Raw genomic sequence first — 24,989 nt, 5'->3', positions numbered from 1 at the left:
AGGTGAGATTTATTTCCCATTGGCCAGCCTCATTCCTCTCCACACTACAGATCAGGGGTTTAGCAAACTCAGGGCTGGGTTGATTGTCACAGCGGCTGACCGTACTGCAGGTGAGGGTCGCCCCTCTGCCAGCACCAGCCCTCAGGTCTTGAGTGGTCCCTAGACGTTGTGACGGCCCCTTTGCCCAGCAGTGAATTTCACCCTGAAAGAGCAGCTGCATTCTACATCTGGCTGGCCAAACACCCACGTGGTGCTGGTGATGTGTCCACCCTGGGAAACGGCCAGGATTTTATCTGCCCAAGAGTCTCTGGGCAAGGCTTTCAACGCAGCCCGAACCCCTTTGCAACAGCTGTAACACACACCGCTTAGCCTCTACACCCCCACCCCCCACGTCCCTGCAACTTCCCCGCTGCCACTTCACGTCCCAGCCCCTCAGAACTAAGCCTACCTTTCACGTTGCTAATTCTTTGTAGCGCGCCCTTTATGTTCCGCCCTGGGATCTGCGGCTGTTTAGCCCCATGCCTGTAAGGTTATTTCATGAGCTCACCCAAGCCAGGCTGTGCCACAGAGCGGGCTGGCCCTTGTTTTACAGAAAATAAATGGCCACAACTCAAAATGGCCACCTGGGTGCTAAAGATCAATAGTCCTTTATTGAGACAACCAAAATACTGGCCGTGTGAGGCTCCTGACCAGGGCAGGTGTCTTGTGTTAAGACAGGGAGACCCATCCTTTCCCATCACAGTTTCACCCAGAACTGGCCTTTGAAAGAAGCAATCAGTTCTTTTTAATCTGGCCTGCCGGGCCCTGATTGGCCCCTGCCTGCTCCCAGCCCTTCTGGCCACTGGAGGACCAAGTCTCACTGGTTCCACAAGCAGCTGATCCTGTGGGCGGGGAGCTTCCTTAGGTAACCCCTAGAGGTCTAAACTTGCTGCTCTTCTCTTCCAAAAGGACCCACTTCATAGGGCAGAGTGTGTTTATAAAAGTGGGCTTGCAATCACCGTAACTTCACCCCCAACTTTGTCTCCCGTGTTCCTCGGTTTAGTGCCAACGTGACGTGTGTTCCCTGCAAATTTGGTATCTCTCCCCTTCCCTTTTATTGCCAACGGTTATTTATGCCAGAAAGAGAGAGTCATCATGCAGAGGTTGCCGAGAGAGTTCTTTAAGCCGAAGAGTTGAGCCTTACACCATTTTAAGATCCCGGCATGAATAACCATTCGTGTGTCCCCCCCTCCTTGGTCCCACACTGGGGCTCTCGCGCAGATGTACCCAGCTTTCGGACACAGGAAGCACAACTACGCCGCATCACACTGGGTCAAGAAAAGGCTGAAATGCTAACACTGATTTCTAGTCATTCCAGACCCACTCCGCTGACCTCGGCACGGTGAGTCTAAATTCCCCCTGGGGTAACAGAGAGCAGAATCTGGCCAGATGCAAATACATTCCATTTCAACCTGCATGATTCCAAAGCACTTTACCGACTGCATAGAGGAACCCCTTCAGCCACCGCTGAAATGCAGCCACCTCTAGGGTGGCACATGGCAGCTGTTTAACAGCAAACAGTGACTCAGCAGTTTCGGACAGGAAATGAAGAATTCCATGTACAAGGGAAGCTGCAGGGGAATTTAAGCAGGCACCGTCTAATGACCCACAGTGGATTTTGCCCAGGATGGGCCCTTACACCTACACAGAGAAGGATTTGTGCGCTGTAGTTTATAAAAGTGAAATTGCCTCTGTCAGTGGGACTTGGGGAGGATTTATGTGGTCCACATGCTTGCAATATAGTTTTGAGTACCATCTTGTACAATGAAAGCATCACAGGGCATTTCCTGGCTGACTATGATCTATACCTGGCAGGGGAATAAGGGAAGCCTGTGGGTGCTAGTAAGTCACTCAGAGGGTACGCCAGGAGCCGAAGAAGAATCATTGTGCCAAATGGGACTGTGGCAGTTTCAGACTGTAGGATTTTTTTATGGTAACCTGCAAAGGGGGGCTGGGCAATGGGTGAGTGCCCTTTATTTTTGCTTCTTTATGCTACATGAAGCAGGCTAGAAAGGTCTGAGGTGGTAAAATATGTTGGTTTTCTGCTGGCATTCGAACTCCTGTTCTTGTCTATGCTGAATCTCCCCGGATGACTGGTGCGGGGAGGAGAATTATGTCATCGCAGGCTATGCTGCTGTGATTGTTCCAGACTCGGGGGGTTTTATATGGTTTCTATCAACTCTTGAGCCAGTGGGAAAATTTCAACGTTTGGGCCTAGAAAGGCCACAAAAACATCATAAAAATGTTGGCATACTTTTACCAGCTATGTAGTTGGCAGGAGAAAATTCAGTTTGAACAGGGGGAAAAATGGATTTTTCATGAATATTTTCTCAAAGATGTCATCCCACTTTTCAAACTAATTGAATCCTATTTAATTCCACTGTCGAACGAACCCTTTGGAGAAAGGCTGTCTTTGACAAAGATCCAAATGCCTCTTCCTTTTCAATCAGAAGCTTTATTCCTCCCTTGAGTCTCCAAGGAGTCCTCCAGCAGAGCCAAGTGAGAACAGAGCTGATATTCTTGCTGTTTCTTAGGTTAAAAAATTAACAGCAGAAAAGCAACCCTTTCAGGCTTTCTGTATAGATCAGAAAGAAGTGAAAAAAAAAGACACAGTGCTCTTTCTTTTCCCTTTGCAGGTCTCCTTTAAGGGAGGTTAAGAGTCAGAGTCAGGTCACCAATGCAGGCCATCAAACTGCGGTGCTGCCATAGGCATGGCACGAAGTCATGAAATCCCAATGAACACGGGGCCCTGACCGAGGACACAGGTCGGAGCTTTGCAAATCTGGACAATAACTTGCATTCCAGGACAGGCAGCAACCCCATCCAGGCACGACAGACGGATCTGGAAATAGGCTTTGAAGAGAGTCAGGGACTCAGTCAGATCAGCCTGGTTCTCCACTTCCTGGCAGCTTGTCTCGTCATTTGCACCCGGCGCAAAGAGCAGTGTGACTGCACAGCACGCAGGGCAAGGCGGGATCGGTCCCGGAAAGGTCACATTTTCAGACATCGTCACTGCTTTGGGGTGTCTGAAATCATGCACCCCCAAAAATCAAGGAACCCCAAATTAGTGGCCACTTTGAAAAATTTGACCTAGCTCAGCTCAATGGAAGTCAGGACTAGACGCACCAGAGGTTAGGGCACTAGTGTAGGACTTGAAAGGCCTGGGTTCAAGCCCCTGGTCCATCACACTCCCTTAGCCTCTCTGTGCCTCAGTTTCCTCTCTGTACAATGGGGGTAACAGCCCTGTATTACTTAGGGTGACCAGACAGCAAGTGTGAAAAATTGGGACAGGGGATGAGGGGTAATAGGAACCTATGTAAGAAAAAGACCCCAAAATTGGGACTGTCCCTATAAAATCAGGACATCTGGTCACCCTAGTATTACTAGGGGGTGTGAGGCTAAATCAGCTACACGTGTGTGGTGCTCAGCTGCTATAGGGATGGAAAAGCACCGAAGAGAGAGAGAGAACCCAGGAGTCCTGCCTTCCAGTCCCCTTGCCTAATCACTAGGCAACACTGCCCAACACATCTCTCCATGGGTATTAGCACTGGGCGGGGCGCGGGGTGATGCCAAGTGGGTATGTGAGCTCAGCTGGCTTGACAGCCTGTGCCTGCGTGGCTTTGCAGCTCATGCGAAATCAGAGCGGGAGTTAAAAAGGCAGGAGCTCAATGAATAACCGAAGCCTCTCTTTTGGGCAAGGGAAGCACCCACTGCCAGCGAATGCTGACCCGAGGGAGGGTGGCGTCAAGGACACCGGAGGGCTCTAATTAAGCAGAGGCCGGGTGGGGCGACCAGGAATAGCAGCCAGGGCACAGCCGCACAGCAGACGTGTGATCTTGCAGCCCTGTGCCTGGCCGCTGAGTGGCGGCTACATTTTCGTGTGGATTCCAGTAGCACCTGGAGGCTCCTGCCCAGAGCAGAGCCCCGTGGTGGTGGGTGTTGTATATATGTCTTCCAGACCCCCAAATGCTGGGGTAGGAGGTGGCTTCAAACCCGAGCTTGGGCACCTCTCCGATCAATCCCATCGCGCCCCTCCCTTCAACATCATCTCACCGTGTCTCTTCTCTTCCACGGGCACTAAGGAGATGCCCAGGCTGCCTGTGGGATGTCGCTCAGCCAAACAATACTAGTAACACCCAGCTCTTCTCTACCACTTGCCACCCGCCCAGCTCCAAGCGCTTTACAAAGCAGGGCAGGATCATTATGCCAGTTGTACAGGTGGGGAAACTGAGGCACAGGGAAGTGCTGCGACTTGTCTATGGTCACCCAGGAGGCCAGTGGCCCAGCCAGGAGTAGACTCCTGAGTCCCAGTCCAATGCTCTGTCCCCTAGACCAATAACCGCAAAAGGGAAAAGATTTGCTTCCTGCAACTGTCTCCCACCTGCTAAACTGTGTGCCCTCCCCAGGATTACCGGTCAGTGTAGGGATATGGCAGACACATGGCACAATGAGCTGCCACCCAGGGCAGCACGCTGGGGGTCACCTCGATGGGCTGGGCAGGAAGAAATTACCCAGCAGCCTCCTTTGCTGGTTCAATACGTAGCAGAGATGCCGGGCAGTGATGCTGCTAAGCCCCTCCCCACCAGCTCCACACCTAGGCACCCCGGCACTGTTTGCTGGTTACAGGTCGCGGGTTGCCACGAATGCAATTTAGCTGATGTCAACTGGCCGGTCACCTAATGTCAGTTCTCAGCAGAGAGCTGCGGATCGCCTCGCCCCAGTCTGCAGTCAGCCTGGGGGCGGGCTCCTCCTGGGAACACTACATACCCGACGGGGGGAATCGGAACCCTTTGCTAAGAAACCGGCTCCCTCGGTGGCCCCATCTCTCCACAGCCACATCTGCACTCATAGCTATGTCTCTGTAGATGTTTCCTACAGCGACAGAGGGTGGGTAACCCACCTTCCCAAGCAGCCGTAGGCAAGTCGACGGAACCGCTTTCCCATCCAGCTGGCTGTGCACCATTGCAGTGTCTGAGAACTTTTAAATGTAAACCAGGTGTTAGCCTCCCAGCTAGGCTGACCTGCCGCAAGTACAACAGCATGCCTGGGTTCAGCAAAGCCGTGTAAGGCTCGTCTCTTGGGACACCGTAAACTAGACAAGACAAAACTCTGGGGAGTATACTTCAGGGATCAACCTGGCCTGGTCCCTGTGGTTGGAGTAGGTGGCATCTCATGGGTCTTCTCCATCTCTGATGTCTATCGAAACAAACGTTTCTTTGAGCAAAAGGAACGGTGGTTTTATTCTTAAAGACACAGATATCTGAAAAGGGAGATAGGCCGACTACAGGATAGATAGATAGATAGATAGATAGATAGATAGATAGATAGATAGATAGATAGAGGGGGTGTATAGGGATAGATAGATAGATAGATAGATAGATAGATAGATAGATAGATAGATAGATGTGTGTGTATGTGAATAGCTAGATAGCTAGATAGAGGGGGTATATAGGGATAGATAGACTAGATAGATGGGGTGTATAGGGATAGATAGATAGATGTGTGTGTATGGGGATAGATAGATAGATAGATAGATAGATAGATAGATAGATAGATAGATAGATAGATAGAGTGGGTGTATAGGGATAGATAGATGGGTGGGGATGGATAGATAGATAGATAGATAGATAGATGTGTGTGTATGTGAATAGCTAGATAGCTAGACAGAGGGGGTATATAGGAATAGATAGATTAGATAGATAGATTAACTGCCACTTAGCCAGCTAGCTGGCTGCTGGGTAGATATATATGCTCCCTTTCCAGGACCCACCGTCTGCTGTTACAGCTCATCCTTGTAAAGTGAACCCAGGAAAGGGGGAGGAGGGGGGAGAGGACCTGGATTTGTGCTGGAAATGGCCCACCTTGATTATCATGCACATTGTGGGGAGAGTGGTCACTTTGGATGAACTATTACCAGCAGGAGAGTGAGTTTGTGTGTGTATGGGGGTGGGGGGGTGAGAAGGCCTGTATTTGTGCTGGAAATGGTCCACCTTGATTATCATGCACATTGTAGGGAGAGTGGTTGCTTTGGATGAGCTATTACCAGCAGGAGAGTGAGTTTGTGTGTGTGGTTTTTGGAGGGGGGTGAGGGGGTGAGAAAACCTGGATTTGTGCTGGAAATGGCCCACCTTGATTATCATACACATTTTAAAGAGAGTGGTCACTTTGGATGGGCTATTACCAGCAGGAGAGTGAGTTTGTGTGTGGGGGGACGGAGGGTGAGAAAACCTGGATTTGTGCTGGAAATGGCCCAACTTGATGAACACTTTAGATAAGCTATTACCAGCAGGAGAGTGGGGTGGGAGGAGGTATTGTTTCATGGTCTCTGTGTATATAATGTCTTCTGCAGTTTACACAGTTTGCATCCGATGAAGTGAGCTGTAGCTCACGAAAGCTTATGCTCAAATAAATTTGTTAGTCTCTAAGGTGCCACAAGTACTCCTTTTCTTTTTGCGAATACAGACTAACACGGCTGTTACTCTGATAGCAAGACAGGCGCCTCTTAACCACTTGTAACAATAATCATTAATACTAATAATTAACGAGTGGGTCTCGGAGGCACACACGGCAGCAGGATAACAAGGCTGCTGGGACATGGAGAGGGCAGGGCTCTGCATAGCTAACGAGGCTGCTGGGAGAGGAGTTTTGACTGAGGGTTCCAGCTAATGAGACGATTGGGAGAAGGCGAAGGAGAGCCCTGCGCTGGAGGAGAGAGGATCACAATTAAAACCAGGCAAAGCAGGTGGCTTATGAGACAATTAAACCCAAAAACGCGGAGGGGGAAGAACAAAACAAAACAAGCCTGTAGCTCCTCTTGCTGCTTCCCCAGCAGCCTAGCTCCGGGGAGGCAGCGTGGGAAACTGGGTCATCACCACCGCATTTCTTGGAAAGGGGACCAAGGGCGTTACGACAGGTTTGGGCATCTCCGTAGCCAGGTCCTTGCCAGGATTCCTATTCCTGATCAACCCAGGGAGGCCGCATGTTGGCAGAGACGTCTTTCCCAGCTGTAGTTCACAAACCGCCAACCCCCACCCCCGCCCTGAAAGAGACTATATTAAAATGCAACTCTGTAAACCCAACGGCTCACCCCAGCCTGCAGCTCCATCTCAAACCCCGCTATGCAGAGACCGGGAGAACCAGGCATAATAAATGGAACCTGCATTGTTAAAAATATCAGAACCTGCCTGTGTCTTTGCTACGCCTTCTCTCTCCCTTCTGTCTGCAGCCTCGCCGACATGCAAACGAAGCACTCAGGTATGAATTTTCTGTCTGCTGTCTCCGCCCTCTGCTGGACGCAATCAAACTGCTCCCCCATGTGTCATAGGCCCCATAACACTTGGAAAGGAAGGAGATTCTCCCATAGCTCAAGTGGTAGCGGGGAGAAGCCATGCTTGCCGCTGTTGTGAGTGCCGAAGAGCACAGCAGTGGGAGAACCCTGAAGCTCTATTCTGCAGTCTAGCTAAACACAGTCCCCTTCCTCCCAAATGAAGATGAACAGACTGAACCGGGGATGTCCCGAGCAACAAGCAGGAGCTGCTGCAGCTCCCTAGCTGGGGCCTCCTTCCCTCCGAGGATGGGGCATGGGGAGGCCCTGGAACACACACCCCAGTGGGTTGGGCAGTCACTGGCCGAGCAGATGCAGGTGGGGTTGGACTAGAGAAACGCAGCGAGGGAGCAAGGACAAGGTTGCGCCCTGATGGAAAGGCCACAAGCACCGGCTAGGAAAGGAAACATCCGACAAGCCGAAAATAAACAGCCATTAATAACGACAGACTAACGAGCCAGCCGCCCTTCCTCCCAATGCCTTTAAATAGCTACAACACCTGCAAGGCGCCAGGGGTCTCCGGAGGGGATTCCGCCACCAGATGGGCCTTTGCTCCTCCTGCTCCCCCAAGGACTTACTGCACCACTTGCCTCCCTCAGCCCAGACCCATCTCTCCTTCAAAGCTCGGCTAGGTTTTCACGTCACGGCTATTTGCGCTGGCTGGGCTCCTCTGAGCCCAGGGAAACCAGCCAGATGCAGTGGGCAGCGCTGAGGTCTCTGTGCCTTGGTGATTAGCCCAGATGCCTCTGGCCTCTAGGGAGCTGGGAAATCCAGACTCAAACGTGGGTCCGCATTTCAGTGAGGGTGTATGTGTCTGGCAGGCCAAGCTGGGACCAGGACATGTCTGAACCTTGAAGAGTCTCGAAGTCCAGCTTGGACTGTCAGCATTACGGACAGATTCTGTGGTTTGCAGAACTCCAACTCTGAGCACAGCTGACCGCCAGGGCGTGGATGGGGCAGAGGGTTAGACTCCCAATGTGGACCCGCTCCCTAGGGTTGCCAGGTGTCCGGTTTTCGACAGGAACGCCTGGTCGAAAAGGGACCCTGACGGCTCCGATCAGCACCACCAACTGGGCTGTTAAAAGTCTGGTTGGCGGTGCTGCAGGGCTAAGGCAGGCTAGTCCCTACCTGTCCTGGCCCGCGCTGCGCCCCGAAAGCCGCCAGCAGGTCCAGCTCCTAAGTGGGGGGCCACAGGGCTCCACGTGCTGCCCCTGCCCCAAGCGCCGGCCAATGGGAACTGTGGCCAATGGGACCTGGGGGGCAGTGTCTGCGATGAGAGCAGTGCACGGAGCCTCCTGGCCCCCCCGCCTAGGAGCCGGACCTGCTGGCTGCTTCCGGGGTGCAGCGCGGTGTCAGGACAGGCTGGAAGCCTGCCTTAGCCCCGCTGCACCGCTGACCAGGAGCCGCCTGAGGTAAGCCCAAGCCACAACCCCTGCCCCACCCTGAGGCCCCCCGCAAACTCAGAGACCCCTCCTGCACTCCAAACTCCTCATCCCCGTCCCGAGCCTGCACTCCCAGCCCAGAGTCCATATCCCCTCCTGCACCCCGACCCCTTGCCTCAACCTGGAGACCCCTCCTGCATTCCAAACCCCTCATCTCTGGCCCCACCCTGGAGCCCGCACCCCCAGTTAGAGCCCTCACTCCCTCCCGCACCCCAACCTCCTGCCCCAGCCCAGTGAAAGTGAGTGAGAGTGGGGGAGAACGAGCCACGGAGGGAGGAGGAATGTAGTGAGTGGGGGCAGGGCCTCAGGGAAGGGATGGGAAAGGGGGTGGGGCCTCGGGAAAGGGGTGGGGCTAGGATGTTCGGCTTTGTGCAGTTAGAAAGTTGTCAACCCTACCGCTCCCCCATCTGACTATCAGCCCAGATCAGTGGAAAGCAGTGTGGCTACACTGATGTCAATTCAGATGCACCAATTCACACCAGCTGAGGGTCTGGGTCCATCCTGGTTAGAGTTTATATAAGACGGGCTAAGCCAGGAGTGTAAAACCGAAACCCCATTGTGTTCTGAAGCCAGAGCCAAAATGTGCAGCTGAGTCCGCGCTCTGCTAACGAGGTAGCTATGCACTGGTGTAGAGATAATTAGCAATAGGACTATTAAAGAGCAATCCAACCAAGGACAACCCCTGGCCTGGCTGTGGAGCTGACTCAGCTCTGCGTGTTTACACGGCCCTCATCACAGACAGATTTTAGACCCATTCTTACAGATGGGGAACTGAGAGGCAGAGAGCTGCAGTGAGTTGCCTGTGGTCACAGCTGAGTGCAGTATAAGAACCCTGATTATTAGATTAGAACAGAGTCCGTGACAGAGCCAAAGATTGATTCCCAGTCTTTCGAGCCCTACTCCAGGGCCTTAACGACAAGCAATAATAATAGCTAGCATCAGTAGATCTCAGTGTGCTTTGCAACGGCCGGCAGTATCATTACACCCATTTTACAGAAAGAGAGACTGAAGCACAGAGGGGGGAAGTGCCTTGGCCAAGGACACCCAGCATGCCAGTGGCAGAGCCAGGAACCCGGCTCTCCTGAAGCCCAGTCTTGCGCTCTATCCCTCCGGCCACACTGCCTCCTGTCAGGCCAGCTCTCCCTCCAGGCTTGCTGGTGTTTCTCACTGTCTTCCCCTCCCCGCTTCTGTGCCCCTTCCCAGTTCTGGCAGCAGCTCCCCTGCCTCGTGAGTTATGATTTCAGAGGTCAGGGCATGCAGCGCCCAGAGAGGCAGCCAGCTTCGTCTCGAGGAAGGAAGCAAAAGCCCCATTTGCTGGTGACTGTGCTACCGGTGAAGCAGAGCTGCCAAACCTCCCTGATCTCCAGGGCGCCTCCCCTCCTCCTCCCAGATTAAGCTTTAATCCCTCCTGGGGCAGGAAAGCCCCCTGGGGCCTGGAGCTTACAACCTGGTTTCCAGAACAAGACTCAGGCACTGGGGGGGTTCAGTGCTGCACGAGGCAGCTGCTGCGAGGCTGAGCTGGCTCCCCGCGGCTTTGTGCACCAGGGCTGGGGGTCTGGAGGAAGGGCGTTTGGCTCCAAACGCCGGCTCGATGCCCTGAAGCTGGAGGTACTGCCGCTGTGTCCCACGGGGGATGTGGTCACGGGGTGGCATTGACTCCCACGGAACACGAGCAGCCGGTGTGGGCAGGATGAGCACCAGTGAAAGCTGGCGGGTGCCAGGGTGATGGGCTTGGGCCACGAGTGCCGGCCCACGTATCCAGCCTAAGAGCAACAGGGGCCAAGCTGGGAGCTCTGGGTGCAGGAGAGGCCCTAGAACGTCCCATGTTGGGGGGAAAGGGAGCGGAGGCCCTGGAATGACTCTCTGGCGTTTGCATTGGCACCCGCTGTTCCCGCAGCCCCTTCGTGTGGGCGTGCGCCCAAAAGTCACATCCAGCGATGTGGTCCAGGTGCAGTCAGTGGCAGCCCAAGCCGCAGGAAAGCGTGCTTGGCTGGATTTCCCCTGAAGACGGGATCCAGGCAGATCCACTCCGTGGCAGGGACAGCAAAGCCTGGCAGCGGGCGAGCCGGGGCCGGCAGGAACTGGACCTGGGGCTTGCACCAGCCCCTTCAGTGCCCCATTGGTGCCTCTATGGACGTTCACTACAGGATTCTCAGCACGTGGTCCTGACCTTTCCCCCCGACAGCCCTCGCCCGGCTCCTCCACAGGCTCGTGTGGTTGAACGGGGCGAGGAAAGGAAGCCGCACACCCCCCCGGGTAAGGAGAATGCCGTATCCTTCTGGTGCCCTCCCTAGCAATGCTTCAGAGGCCACACAGCCCCCCCTTCATCACCCTCACTGACGTGGGCACGAAGAGCTGGAACGGTGAGAACCAAACATCTGGAGAACCATTTTGCAGTAGCACAAGGGTTAGCCCCATGTTCTCTAGCCCCATGTTCATGCATTTCTTCAGCGTCCCAACACTGCTTCATGAATCACCAATGCCACCTTGCATAACATTCTCGGATCTCCTGGCAGGTCACCCACCCAGATAGAAACTCCCCTCACCTTCTCCAATCGGGAATACCAGTTTGCCAGGACCCCGCACCAGGCCACAGACTGCCCTACAGAGGCCTGGCAGCAGCAGCTGTATTGAATCTGACCGCAGGTTTGCACATCCAAGAACCGCAGCAATCAGAGATGGAAAAAGCCTGATAGACCATCTAGTTGCTCTCCCAGCCAGTGCAGCATTGATCCCTGCTGGACACGAACCAGTGTTTGGGCCCATCAGTCACAAGCAATGGGATTTTCCATGGAATTTGCTTTATCCCCCTAATCTCTTCCTAATAGAAAATCTAAGTGAAGGTGAAACTTCCAGTCCCTTGTCTCACAGCTCCAGGCCAAGATTCTGAAACGGGTCTTGATTTTGGACGGTCATTTTTAGGGTTCATCTACACTTGGAGCTGGGAGTGGGATTCTGAGCCCGCGTCGATACGCATACGCCTGCCAGCTCACGATAGCCAGCGCGAGCATGTCTGTGCACGCTAGGGATCGCACCACGCTCTGATTCTGGGGACGCTTTAAAGACAAATGTAAAAATTAACTTCCTCATGAGAAAAAGAGCTTCCAGAGCCCGTGAAAGCACCCAGTTGCTTTCGCCTCTGTTCCCGGTTTTGGCCTCCTCCTTGCGTTGTGAAACGAACAAAGATTATTTCTGCCCTGGAATTTCTGGAACTCGCAGGCTGCGGGGGGGAAAGACAGCTCCCCTTTGAAGTGGCTTAACGAGCCAGTCAAACTAATTGCTTTCTAATTGAGTTTTTATTCTTGGAAAGGAGGCAGCCTTTGATTTCCTTCCTAGAATGTGAGAGGGAGGAAGGCAGGACGGGACACTCCATTCCCATGCCATGCTCCCTGCGGGCCATTTTGGGAGATATCCATCCACCCCCATATGTTTAACCACCCCATATGTCGAACCACTCCATACATAGCCATCCATCCATCCATCCACCCCCATACATATCTACCCACCCGCAAACATCTATCTAGCCAGCCAGCCATCCACTCCTTACATATCCATCCACCCAATCCTATACTTCTATCCACCCCATATATATCTATCTAGCCAACCATCCACCGCCATACCTGTCTATCCACTCCCATACATACCTGTCTAGCCATCCATCCACCCCCATACGTCTATCCTCCCCATACATATCTATCTATCTATCCATCCATCCATCCACCCACCCCCAAACATATCTATCTAGCCATCCATCCACTGCCATATCTGTCTATCCACTCCCATACATACCTGTCTAGCCATCCATCCAGCCCCATATGTCTATCCTTCCCATACATATCCATCCATCCACCCCGTACGTCTATCCACCCCACACATGTCCATCCATCCAATCCTATACTTCTATCCACTCCAAATATAGCTATCTAGCCATCCATCCACCCGCATATGTCTAACCACCCCATTCATATTTATCTAGCGATCCATCCATCCATCCATCCACTCCTACACTTTTATCCTCCCCATATATATCTATCTAGCCAGCCATCCACCGCCATACATGTATATCCACTTCCATACATATCTCCCCACCCATCCACCCCCATACAAATCTTTCTAGTCATCCATCCACCCCATCCATATCTCCCCATCCATCCACCCCCATACGTCTATCCACCCCCATACATATCTGTGCATCCCAAACATCTTTCTCTTTCTATTTCCCTTTCTCTCTCTCTCTCTCTCTCTCTCTCCACCCATCCCAGCGGGATACTGAGGTGCCATCCCTATCACCCTTCCATGAAGATTCTGCATTGCCTCACACCCTATGCAGCCTGATTGACTTCAGCACGGCGGCATGAGGGTCAAATCATTGCAGGATTTGGCCCTTAAAGTCTAGGGCCCAGATCTGCCAATGGCTCTGCTGGGACACACCCAGTGATGCCGCTAGGTGCTGGTGTGAGCCTGGGCAGAGACACTGGCAGGCTCTAACCCTAAATAGCTCAGTCCCCACCCTGACCTGCCATGACCCGGCCTCCTCCCCCGGCTTTCCCAGCCTCTCTTCTCGTTGTTCCCAGGGCTGCATACGGAGGACGCAAGGGCAGCTGCAGTGTATTTCGGTTGCTGCTGCGTGTTACGCCTGGGGCACACTAAGACGAAGGGGATTAAGTTTAAAATTAAAGGGCCTGATTGTTATTTGTGCTGGCTATAATTGATAGGTTCTTTTCTGAGGTTAATTTGCTCCTAATTCAGCATTGTCTGGGTGTTAGTCTTTTAGGTAGGGTTTTCTGAGGACTTGATCAGTGTACAGCCCAGCGGGTCTCCTGAAGGGCAAAGGGAGAAGCTAGCAATCGAGAAGGACAAAGCTGGGCTGAGACCTCCGCGGAGGGTGCCCCTTTACAAACGCTTGAAGAGTCAGCACTGAGAAATGTGCTTCTAAGCACAGGCCCCCTCCCCCCCGCTACTTGAGCTGAAGGAGAATCTTCAGTGATTATTAGCCGTATAGGGCTTATGAAACACAGTTCCGAGCCTAGCGACCAGATGGCAGCAGCGCACAGACCCATCAGCCACTCGCATGTTATATGATGGGGTGGGCTCTGAGTTACTACAGAGAATTCTTTCCTGGGTATCTGGCTGGTGAGTCTTGCCCACATGCTCAGGGTTCAGCTGATCACCATATTTGGGGTCGGGAAGGAATTTTCCTCCACGGCAGATTGACAGAGGCCCTGGAGGTTTTTCGCCTTCCTGTGTAGTATGGGACAGGGGTCACTTGCTGTAGGATTCTCTGCACCTTGAAGTCTTTAAACCATGATTTGAGGAAGTCAATAGCTCAGACATAGGTGAGAGGTTTATCGCAGGAGTGGGTGGGTGAGATTCTGTGGCCTGCCTTGTGCAGGAGGTCAGACTAGATGATCATAATGGTCCCTTCTGACCTTAATAATATCTAAAATATCTATGAATATTGAAAGGAACACCACAGAGATGTTAAAAAAACCCTGCTACTTAACACCAGGGCTTAACACGAACGAAAACCCAGCCCAACCGAACGTTAGGGTCTCTTTGGTGCGGATCCTGCCCTCACTTATGCATGTGCCTCACTTTAAGCTTCTGAGTAAGCCTGCAGCACAGTGCCCACAAGCTGCCGAGCCACCCATGCCTGTCACCGCGACTGTCTTTGGAGGCTTCCCATCCCCATGCAAACGCAGCTCAATAGTGCTGAGCTTGGGAGAGCCCAAGGCCCGCTGCCCTCGGCTGACTGTCGAGAGAAGGGTCCCACGCGGCTGGAGCTGGCTACTCCAGGCTGGCTCCATGGGGGGGATCTCAGGAGAGGCGTAAGGCGTGTAGACAGCCGTGGTGATCAGGCGGCTGCAGGAAAAGCTTTGCTCCCGGACAGGGCATTGGAGGGGGCCCCCAGCTCACGCTCCCATACCCAAGTTCAAACTCCATGGGCCAAGTTATGTCTTTTGCTCGGTCTCCTGCCAAACCCTGAATGATCCAGGGAGTCTGAGGAGCCAGCTGTTCCAGCCAGAGGGAAATCCCTGTCCCGGAGGCAGTTCCTGCGTTACCCACGCTGACTCAGCTGTGGTGAGAGCAGGAGAGAGAAGACAGCAACGGAGAAGGCTGGGGAAGCTGCCCTGAGCCAGTCTGTGCTGGATCTGGCCTGTGTGTGCATTCACCGAATGAGGATGGAGGCTGCAGGCCAGGGCTTTCCAACAGCAAAGGCGTCAGTGAAAAATCGGAGCTGCTCCCCAGATGATCCCTATGAATTTTGTCTACGCAGGATGTCCCTGTGCAGCGAGCGAATGTGCTGGAAATTCACCTCCTGGCTTGCCAGGCAGCAATGCCTCTTGTAGACAAGTCCCTCGTGTCCGATCTGCTGGGCCGGGCCGTTCTCTGAGCCACAGGCTCCTGCTGTTGTGCTCACAGGTGCTTCCAGCCTGGCCGGGGTCCCAGTAAAAATGGTTTTCTACACCCCCTCTCCCCACATGAAACTGTGAGTTGAGACACAAACCCTCCATAGAATCATAGAATCTCAGGGTTGGAAGGGACCTCAGGAGGTCATCGAGTCCCCCCCCTACTCAAAGCAGGGCCGATCCCCAACCAATCCCCTCCAACCTGAGGCGGTTCTGAGCCAAAGGTGCCCCGGCCTCCTCCTGTCAGCCCAATGGTGCTTCCGTCCCCGCGGCACATCCTGTCGCAGCAGGGGATTAAACGGAGCAATGGTAAGAGCTGGGAGTTGTAATACGCAGACCATTGGCCGAACAGATCCAAGTAGCCAGGAACGCTCTTAGTGCTGGAGATGGGCCTACAGCAAAGACCCACCCTCTGAGCACCCTTGAAGCTTTAGATCCACGCCGGGACCTCTCTCTAAATAACAGTCAGTGCTTATACATCCCCTCCCATCTCCAGGTCCCAAAGCCTGGCACAGCGGCGGCTCGGCATCCTGAGTGCCCTGTCCTTTGGCAGACGGGGAAATGGAGTCACGGCGAGGAGAAGTGACTCGCCCCCAATCGCACGGTCAGTCGGTGGCAGAACCGGGGCTCCCACCGAGGAGCCGGATTTTCAGAGGGCGTCTCCAGTCAAAGCCAGTGGGAGCGAGCCCTTCGGCGCTGCAGCATTTTTACTGAGTGGGACGTGCGCACGCCTGGAATCAGCCCTTCCCGTCCTGCATATCAGCAGCCCAGCCTCCCCCATCCCTGTCCCGCCAAGCCCTGCTCATCCATGGCACAGATGTGCTGCTCTGTGGGACACGGGGGGAGCTGTGGACTCAGAATGAGGCTGTTGATTTAGATGAAGAAGCTACAAGCAAAGCCAAGGAATGAAGGCAAACTAGGAGCCTGATCCAATTCCTGGGGCCTGACCCAACATCTCTGTGTTTCAGTGGGAATCCTTCCATTGAATCAGACCTTACCTGCCCTGGCAGAATAAAATAAGTAAGAATGAACAAGTGCCAGAGCTAAATCTGGCACCTAAGACTCCCCACTGCCCTATGGTACGTGAGTACTTAGCAGGCTCAGTGCTCTTGCTCCTGGAGCTCGGAGTTCAAATCTCTCCACTTGCAAGAGCGGGCTAAGGTTTACAAAAGGTACGCTGGCATTGCAATCCTCAGAGGGGGTCAGCAATAGCTACAGGAAATGGCCCCTTTCCAGCGCTGAGTCCCGGGAAGTTTGTGGTGGGAGGGGGAAATCCCAGGAGAAACATGGTTGGTTGGCCACGTGTCATTGTGTGCGTGGAGGGATGCCTAGAACATGCAGTCATGCAACTCGTTTGCCCGCTGAGCCCTTTAGCCGATGCAGTGCCTGGACAAAGAGGCAATCAGCAGAGGGGAATAAAGCCAAAGGTGCCGTGGCAAGCGAGACGTTTCGAGCAGCGAAAGGCTTGACTGCAAGCTGGGGTCGTCGCTCATTAAGAGCTAATTCATTTCGGTCTCGTTTAGCCAGTTGCGTTCCCCACAGCGATCTCCTGGTTGGGTTTTTTGGTCCTTCCCAGGCGAGCCAAAAGCATGATTTAAAGAGGTGCTAATCCCGCGGACGGTGGAAATGTTTTATTCCTTGAGACAGGAAGGTCTCAGGTAGTTATAATAACAACAGAGGGGGAAATCTTATTTCAAAACTTGGGCTCCGAAGGAAGACAAGGGAGCCAAGTTTTTAAGTGAAGTGGATAGTTAACCATTTGGGTGATCGCGGGTCAGGGATCCTGCCTTGCAGAGACACTGGGATTCTAGGCTCGAAGTGGGAAGGAGAGTGAACTCCTGCACATCCCAGAAACAAAGAGAAAGGTGCCCTCATGGGTCTGCCCTGGTGGTCTCTGGGTGATGCTACGATCTGCCCTGCGCTGTGGGAGATGCAGAGTTAATCGCTGGAAGGGAAAACTTCATGTTGCTCAACAGTGACCCCTTCTGGCCAGCTGGGAATGACAGTGTGGCAGCAGCTGGCTCTGAAGGATGGGGCTGTTACTCACAGCCGAGCGGGTGGAAGGTGCCAAGTGACCAGTCAGGCCGCGCAGGGCACATGGAGAGGCAGCATGGGGCAGGGGTTAGCGTGCAAGCTGAAGAGTGGAGTTTGATTCTCTACTCTGTTGCAGCCTCCCTGCATGTCCTTGGGCAAGTCACGTAGCCTCTCTGTGCCTCAGTTTCCCCCATACAATGCAGATCACAGCCCTGCCCTGCCTCCCAGGGGTGTGTGAGGATAAGTCCTGTAAAGACTCTGAGGTGCTTGCATACTGTTGACTGGAGATCCCCTCGTGTCAGCGTAGACAAGCCCTTAGCCTCAGATCCAAAGACAGTCACAGACCTTGTTAAAGCCAATGGGGGCCAAGCAGCCTCTTTCAGGCTCAACAGAAGGTGCAGTCAAGCCCCTTTATGCAGTAAAAACAGCTACAGAAAAGGGTGGTGATCACCCACGACAATCGGCCACATGGCAGCTCAGGGCTAACCCAGGCAGGTTAACAGGGGTTTCCTTGGTTGCAAAGACAGGAGCTAGGAGTCTAGTTACAGACTGTGTGTTAGGGACAGCATAAACCAGAGAAGATGTCAGTGTGAGCCAGAGAGGAAGCTCCTTGAGCACACAGCTCACTGGAGGGGCAGACACGGAGGTACCTGGGCCCAGAATAAACGTTTTGTACATAAATCAGATGTCCCCAAGTATATATCTGACTCATATCACCAATATCTCGTTCTAATCAAAACAGGCCTGCAGGGCTTTGAATATCAGAGAACTGAAGCCGAAGCCTGAGCAATGTAGCTTCGTGTGGCATGGGGCCCCAGGCAATCGCCCTGCTTGCTACCCCCTAACACCAGCCCTGGCTTGTATATGCAGAAAACCTGTTATTGTGGCATGGTTGGGCTGTGGAGTTTTTATAGCGTGTTGGGGGAGCCTCAGAAAGAAAAGGGTTGAGAACCCCTGCTCTACATTGATGGCCCCGGGCTTCCTTTCTTTTGCTGGTTCAGCTTTCACAAGGCCATCTGCTCTGGACATGGATGTTAGAGCATTGCGGGGATATGCATATGTGCAGGGGTGTCAATCAATTCATAGATTCCTAGGCCAGAAGGGACCACTGTGAGCATCTAGGCTGACCTCCTGCATAGCACAGGCCCAGAGACCTGCCCCCAAATAATTCCTACAGAAGATCTTTTAGAAAAACATCCCGTCTTGATTGCAACAGTCATCAGTGATGAAGACTCCACCACGATCCTTGGTAAATTGTTCCATTGGTTAATTACTCTCACTGTTAGAAATGTATACATTACATCCAATCTGAATTTGTCTAGGTTCAGCTTCCAGAACGTGCTAGACCTTTCTTTGGTAGATTGAAGAGCCTGTTATCAAATATTTGTTTTAGAGGCAGGGTACTTACAGACTCTAAGCAAGTCACCCCTTAACCTTTGCTTTGTTAAGCTCCTCGAGTCTATCACTCCAAGGCCGGTTTTCTAATCCTTTAATCATGTCATGGCTCTTCTCTCTACCGTCTCCAGTTCATTTACATTCTCTTTGAATGGTGGGCACCAGAACCGGGCCCAGGATTGCCACTGGCGCTACATCCAGAGGTAAAATCACCTCTCTGCTCCTACACGAGATCCATCTGTTTATGCCTCCCAGGGGGGCATTAGCTCTTTTGGCCCCGGGAGCTCACGTTCAGCTGATTCTCCGCCACAACCCCCAAACCGTTGTCCGTCACTGCTCCCCAGGATAGAGTCCCCTGTCCTGTAAGAGCAGCCTACTGTCTTTGCTCCTAAGCGTAGACATTTCCACACAGCCGTATTCAAACACATTGGTGGCTGGCGCCTAGTGCCAAGTGATCCAGGCTGCTCTGCCAACAGAGATAATTACTACCGAGAGGAGTTGCGGTGAGAGATGACTCGCCCCCCGTGGAGACCTGGCCCCATCCCAGAACTCGGTGGTAACCAACCACAACTGGCATTGGCCTCGTCTACCCCCGCAAGCCCCATCTGTCAATGGCTGCTACCATTAACCCTAACAGATTAACCGGCATGTGCTTTGCCTGCCTAGATGCTGAATGAGGGTCTCAGTGGTTTCCAGCGCAGGTGTGCACTTGCGTAGCCAGGCCCGGGTGCATAAAGGGGTGTTTAGGTGCCTACCTCGCCTTCATTTCAGGGGGAGTTAGACACCGAAATAGCTTTGGGAATCTGGGCCCACGGCTGCTCGGTCGCCTCCCCCAGGAACAATCACTCTAAGTAACTCCCCCAGTACAGGAGATTCGGGATGCTCTCGGAGGCACTTCCACAGGTTAATAAACTCGCCCACAGTCACCAAGAAACAGAGCTGCCAGAAAAACCAGACAACAGGCACAGCACAGCCATAACTCAGGGCTTTGCGTTGAGCAGAGGGAAGTTCTTTCCGGCTGCCAGGACCCTTCTAGAGAGCCAGCCTGTGGGGAACAAAACGTGGGCCTTCTGTAGGGTGACCAGATAGCAACTGTGAAAAAACGGGCCAGGGGTGGGGGGTAATAGGCACCAATCTAAGAAAAAGTCCCCCAAAATGGGACTGTTCCTTAAAAAATGTGACGGATGGTCACCCTAGCCTTCTGGAGCTCGGAGCATGTGCTTCCATAGCCTGAGCTAAGGGCCAGCTCCCTGGCTGCTCTGCTCCGAACGCTTCGGCAAGGGGCCGTGCTCATGGGCAGAGCAGGCCGGTCTGAGGTGTGCGTGGCCACTCAGCCCATTGCAAGAGCCAGTGGGGAGACTGAAGGCACTGTGAACTAGATGGATCCGACTGGTTGATGGGGCGTTGCAGCCCCAGAACATCTGGTACAACAGCCACGTGGGGGTGTGACTTCCTCTGCACATCTGGCCTTCGGAAGCTGCAGGGACAGTGCTGAGATTCTGACTCAGCGTTTGGCCAGGCAAAACGCACGCTGAGGAGTAAGGGCTGAGCAAAAGGGGATCTATACGGATACTCACCAGCTCTTATCTAGCGCCATTCATCTCCCGATCTTCCAGCGCTTTAATGAGGAGGGCAGGATCGTTACCCCCATTTAAAGATGGGGAAACTGAGGCATGGGGCGGGAAAGTGACCTGCAAAAGGTCACCCAGTGGGTCAGTGGCCGAGCTGGCAATAAGACCCCAGGTCTCCTGAGGCCCAGTGCTGTACCCACTTGGCTACACTGCCCCCGCAAAGACTTGCAATGTTTGCCCTTTGATTTTTAAGTCTTTGCTTGTTAAATCCTCGTACACAGCTTCACTTGCTCATCCTAATACAGCACTCAAGGGCGTGATGCACAAACGATGGGAAAGCACTGCGAGGTCATCCCGCCCAGCCCCTTATCAGTACAAGACAGTTCCCCACGGTACCCCCGTAGGGCTTTGTCCGCGTCTAGATTTTCCACCCTGGGTAAAGGATAGGGTTGAATTCAAGCTGGCTGGAGTGTACAAGATCACAGACAGCCCAAAATAAGGGGGAAGGTGATCAGAGGGGGGCTGGAGGCACCATTTTTAAGCTGTCTGAGCCTGAATCTTTTGTTATAAGCTCATGAAATTCCACTGCTGGGGAAGGCCACCCTAGCCACTGCTTGGAGATGGCTTAAAGCACCCTCCTACCTGGCCTGCATGTGGGCGTCCGGAGCCATGCTGCTCCAGGTAACGGATTCCAGAGCGCTTTAGGTCCCCAGCTGATAGATCCCTTAGAAACACCATCGTGGGATTATCAGTTCTTCTGGGCAGGGACCGGGTCTTCCTATCCTTTTGGCAAGCAGCCAGTATGTTTTAGATGCGACCACAATAGAAATAATATTCACCACGCAGACAGCTAGCTAGCTCGGTCTGCCTGCTCACAGTGAGGGTTTCCATGCTAAAGATCCCCTTACAGTAGAGGCGGAGGAGGACTGGACTGAGATTTGAGAGTCCAAGGTCCAATTCTCATCTCTATCCCAGACTCTGCGTGAGGTGGGACAAGTCACGTTGTGTCTCCGTTCCCCACCTGTGAACTGGAGATAACAATTCCCAACCTCACACTGGTGTGGTGGGGATAAATTCACTCCCGTGTGCAAGGTGCTCAGATACGCTGGTGGGGGTTTATAAACCGAAAGAAGAAATTCTGCTCTTTGGTGTTGGCCCTGCTTTCTCTCTCTTAGAAATCACTTAGAAGGTCTTTGGAGCCCAGCCTGGCTGCTGGATGAACTGAAGATTTCTGCCTGCCTGGACCTTCCCAGTTATAAGCACTTGGCCGGTTGCTTGAATGAAAAATTCAAATAAAACCTAACCTGTAACAATCCAATGCAGGCCAAAAACGCTTGCAGAGACCGAAAGGGGCTTCCAACATCCTGAGCTAAAAAGCAGAGGTTTTTCTACGCCCATATAAAGCCAAAAGTTGACTAGATTACAGTAAAACCTTCCCAGGCACTCGAGCTAAAATGTTGTAATAATGCTTTCTTCCTTGGCCTGAAGCTCAGGGACCTGGCAGCCACTGGGACTTCTGGCATGGCCAGGGCACACCGGCTCTGCGCCTAGAGCCTTTCGGCGTTTGAGGCAATGCCACCCGTTCTGGTGCCTATGGACGAGAGAGAAGACGAGGGCTGTGCAGTGGTGTATGGACACGGCTTACTGCCTTTTCCATCTGTATTTGTGCTTCCTTCCAGGACAGATAAGGTTAGAGCCTCACTCCTGCCTTCAGCGAAGGGTGAATTTCTCAGACGTGCCATTGGTTTTGTCACTGAGCGCCGTTATTTAGGAGACACACGTGTACCCGTCCCAGAGGCCAGCAAGTCAAGCCCGCCCTGCCAAGCGTTTGCTAAGGAGTAAATCCTGCAGTTATCAGCCTTCGCTCAGGAAAAATCTTGCACTGAAGTCAGTGCGAATTTTTGCCTCAAGGAGTAAAAAGTGAGTGAGGACTTCAGGATTCAGGGATTAGAACTCAGGACCCAAGCCCTGAGGAGCTCTGCTTGCTCAGTCACGTGTCACTCCAGCAGAGGATCAGTCCTATAAGAAAAGGTCCTTAACCAAGAGTCCCGGTTCTGAACACTTCCGAACGTTTGCTCCTGCCCCTGCAATGGGATGGACTAGAAAGTCCAGATTCAGATCCTAACCAGGCCTTCTGCTCTGATTTTCCTGACTATTCTTTACTTCTAGGGCAGAAGAGAATTAGTTTCTCCAGGGCGTGTAACTCTCAAGGCGTCTCGGCAAAGGGCTAGATGCCGGCGATGCAGGCTCAGCTCACTTGCATCCTTGGACATTAGCTGGCTTCGCTGAGGGAAGGCGTGTTGGGCTTATCCCAGGGGTATTTTCCAAGGACTGCTGAGGGATCTCTAGCTTCTGCCCCGATAACCACCGGAGACGGGCACAAGTGGCTGTGGTTTCACGTCTCTGCCCAAGGGCAGCGCTTAGATTCTTTGCTGCTGGGTGGAAACTCGCGGTGTTTGGCTTGGTTGACTGTGGTGCGCAATCCAAAGGAACAGCACTCGGATGCTGGGGGATTGTGAAATGCCTCAGCCCCGGTATGCGGAGAGCTTGTTTGTTATGACTCATGTCATGGGAGAGGATTATTTAGGAATTCTACCACTGCCTGCCGTAGAAGCACCACCAGACTCCCGAATTCCTCTGTGCACATAGCTCAGCTGGGCTGGTTTCTGCACGGATCTGCAGGAGGGGAAGCCAGGGTAAGGGAGCAAGGAGCCTTCCCTCACTCAGTATGCTGCTGCAGCCTTTCAGTCCTTGTGTGCTCCACTGGCCTGCTGGGTGTGCTCCTGTCTCTTAGTGGCTGGGCCGACAGACAATAGCAGCCTGCTACGTCCCCATTGCAGAGAGAGCTCCTCCTTAGTGCAAGTGGGCGAGGCCTGTGATTTCTGGTGTTGAAGTCCCTGGGTTCAATCCCCATCCTCGACTATGGTGTCTGTTTGAGGACTCAGTTGCAGGCCTGGTATATTCGCACCCCCCGGAGTGCAAGGAGTGAGTGGGCCTAGCACCCCTGCTGGTGCTGGATATCCCAGAAAGGGCAATGCCCCCCTCTCCATCAGCAGCCCCTGAGCCAGCGGGGAACATGTCCTGTCCCTCTGAGAAGCACAGTGCCCACCCGAGACACTCCAGCAGCTGGCAGGGGGCCTGCGATTCTCTGCACTGGAGTTTGTGGCTAGTCCCGTGGAAGGACAGGATATCCTAAAGTTTGAGGAGCCCAAGCCTTCCTGGGGAATGACCCACCTGATTCGGCAGGTCTGAAAATCTCCCTGCCTCTGAGGGAGCTCGGATTCAGAGCTGAACATCATGGTCTGTCCTGGTTTTGGCCTGACCCAAGACCCCACCCCTTCCACACTACATCCACCAGAGCCCAGGATCGAGCCAGAGGCAGGGACAACACACAGGGCGCTCTGCAACAAGTTGGGTCATCAGCGGAAGACCCAGTTTCCCCCCGTCACCAGTTTTCCTCTTTGCTCTGCATCTGATGGGGGCCTCTCCCGTGTTCTCAGCTTGACGGCTCGATTGACCCATGAGACTCAGAGTTCTCAGCTAGCCAACCTAGCCCCATACCGTCATACAGCCAAACAACTGACCTGTCGACTCAGTACCGTCGGCCCCCTTGCATTTACTGAATGTCTGCGAAAAGCTGCCGGACGGAGCACATCTGCAGCGGCTGCAATTGTTAGTAATGCTAAAGTCGTTGGTGTCCATGTGGCTGTTTCGGAGGGAGCTGTGTGTTGGGGACAGGGATGGTGGATGACGGGCGGGGGAGATACCATATGCGCCTGATTCCTCAATAAGCTTTCAGGTTCCTTTAACCCTTTCTTTTCAATTGAGATTAAAAAGGAAACAAAGAAACCCTGCTGAAAATCCTACTGGAAGCGTCCCCATGAGGCCTTGGGTGGTGCAGGCCGGGCGTGGTTTGTGCCGGTTAGTTTTAGAGCGATCATTTCTGTTCTTAGTGCCGATCTCTTGCTGCTTTTCAGCAGTAAAGGCACAGATCTGGAGCTGGGGTCAACTCTCCTAGCTCGCTAGACTTTAATGGAGCTACGACAGCTGACACCAGCCGCCGGTTGGCCACTCAGTCGCTGCCTTGCCGAGTTTACAGTCGGAGGCCCTGATTCCGAAAACACCTTCCTTACGCGAATAGCCTGTACGCCTGACTTGAACGGAACTAGTCCCAGGAGGGAGGGTTTGCAGCACTGGGGCCTCCCTTGGGCAACAGACGATGCAACGGAGAAGGGAAACAAGACAAAATCATGGCAGTGGTTTGGATTGGTGCTTGTTTTGTCACTGCCCTTTCCTAAAGGGCTGCGCAGTGTTTGCTTCCTGCCCTAAACTGGAGTGCATTCTGCCTGCCTGCTGTCCCACCCCAGAGGTGGCTGCATTTCAGCCGTGTGCGAAGTGATCCAGAGATGTAATGTGTTGATCTCTGTTGGTATTGCACTCTGGGCTCCTTTGGGACATAGAATCATAGAATCATAGAATATCAGGGTTGGAAGGGACCCCAGAAGGTCATCTAGTCCAACCCCCTCCTTGAAGCAGGACCAATTCCCAGTTAAATCATCCCAGCCAGGGCTTTGTCAAGCCTGACCTTAAAAACTTCTAAGGAAGGGGATTCTACCACCTCCCTAGGTAACGCATTCCAGTGTTTCACCACCCTCTTAGTGAAAAAGTTTTTCCTAATATCCAATCTAAACCTCCCCCACTGCAACTTGAGACCATTACTCCTCGTTCTGTCATCTGCTACCATTGAGAACAGTCTAGAGCCATCCTCTTTGGA

The 24,989-nt window shown here is 53.2% G+C and overlaps 1 protein-coding gene across 1 annotated transcript in view; it reads right to left on the bottom strand.

Annotated features, from left to right (window-relative positions):
• The window catches only part of PIK3R3 (phosphoinositide-3-kinase regulatory subunit 3), a 356,230-nt gene that overhangs the window by 177,641 nt on the left and 153,600 nt on the right, over nt 1–24,989 (bottom strand). The window lies entirely within an intron of this gene.

Source organism: Caretta caretta, chromosome 8 (assembly GCF_965140235.1).
Source record: "Caretta caretta isolate rCarCar2 chromosome 8, rCarCar1.hap1, whole genome shotgun sequence".
NCBI classification, from domain to species: Eukaryota; Metazoa; Chordata; order Testudines; family Cheloniidae; genus Caretta; species Caretta caretta.
The sequence above is the reverse complement of the archived record's forward strand: the minus strand, read 5'-3'. Positions and strand labels throughout refer to the sequence as shown.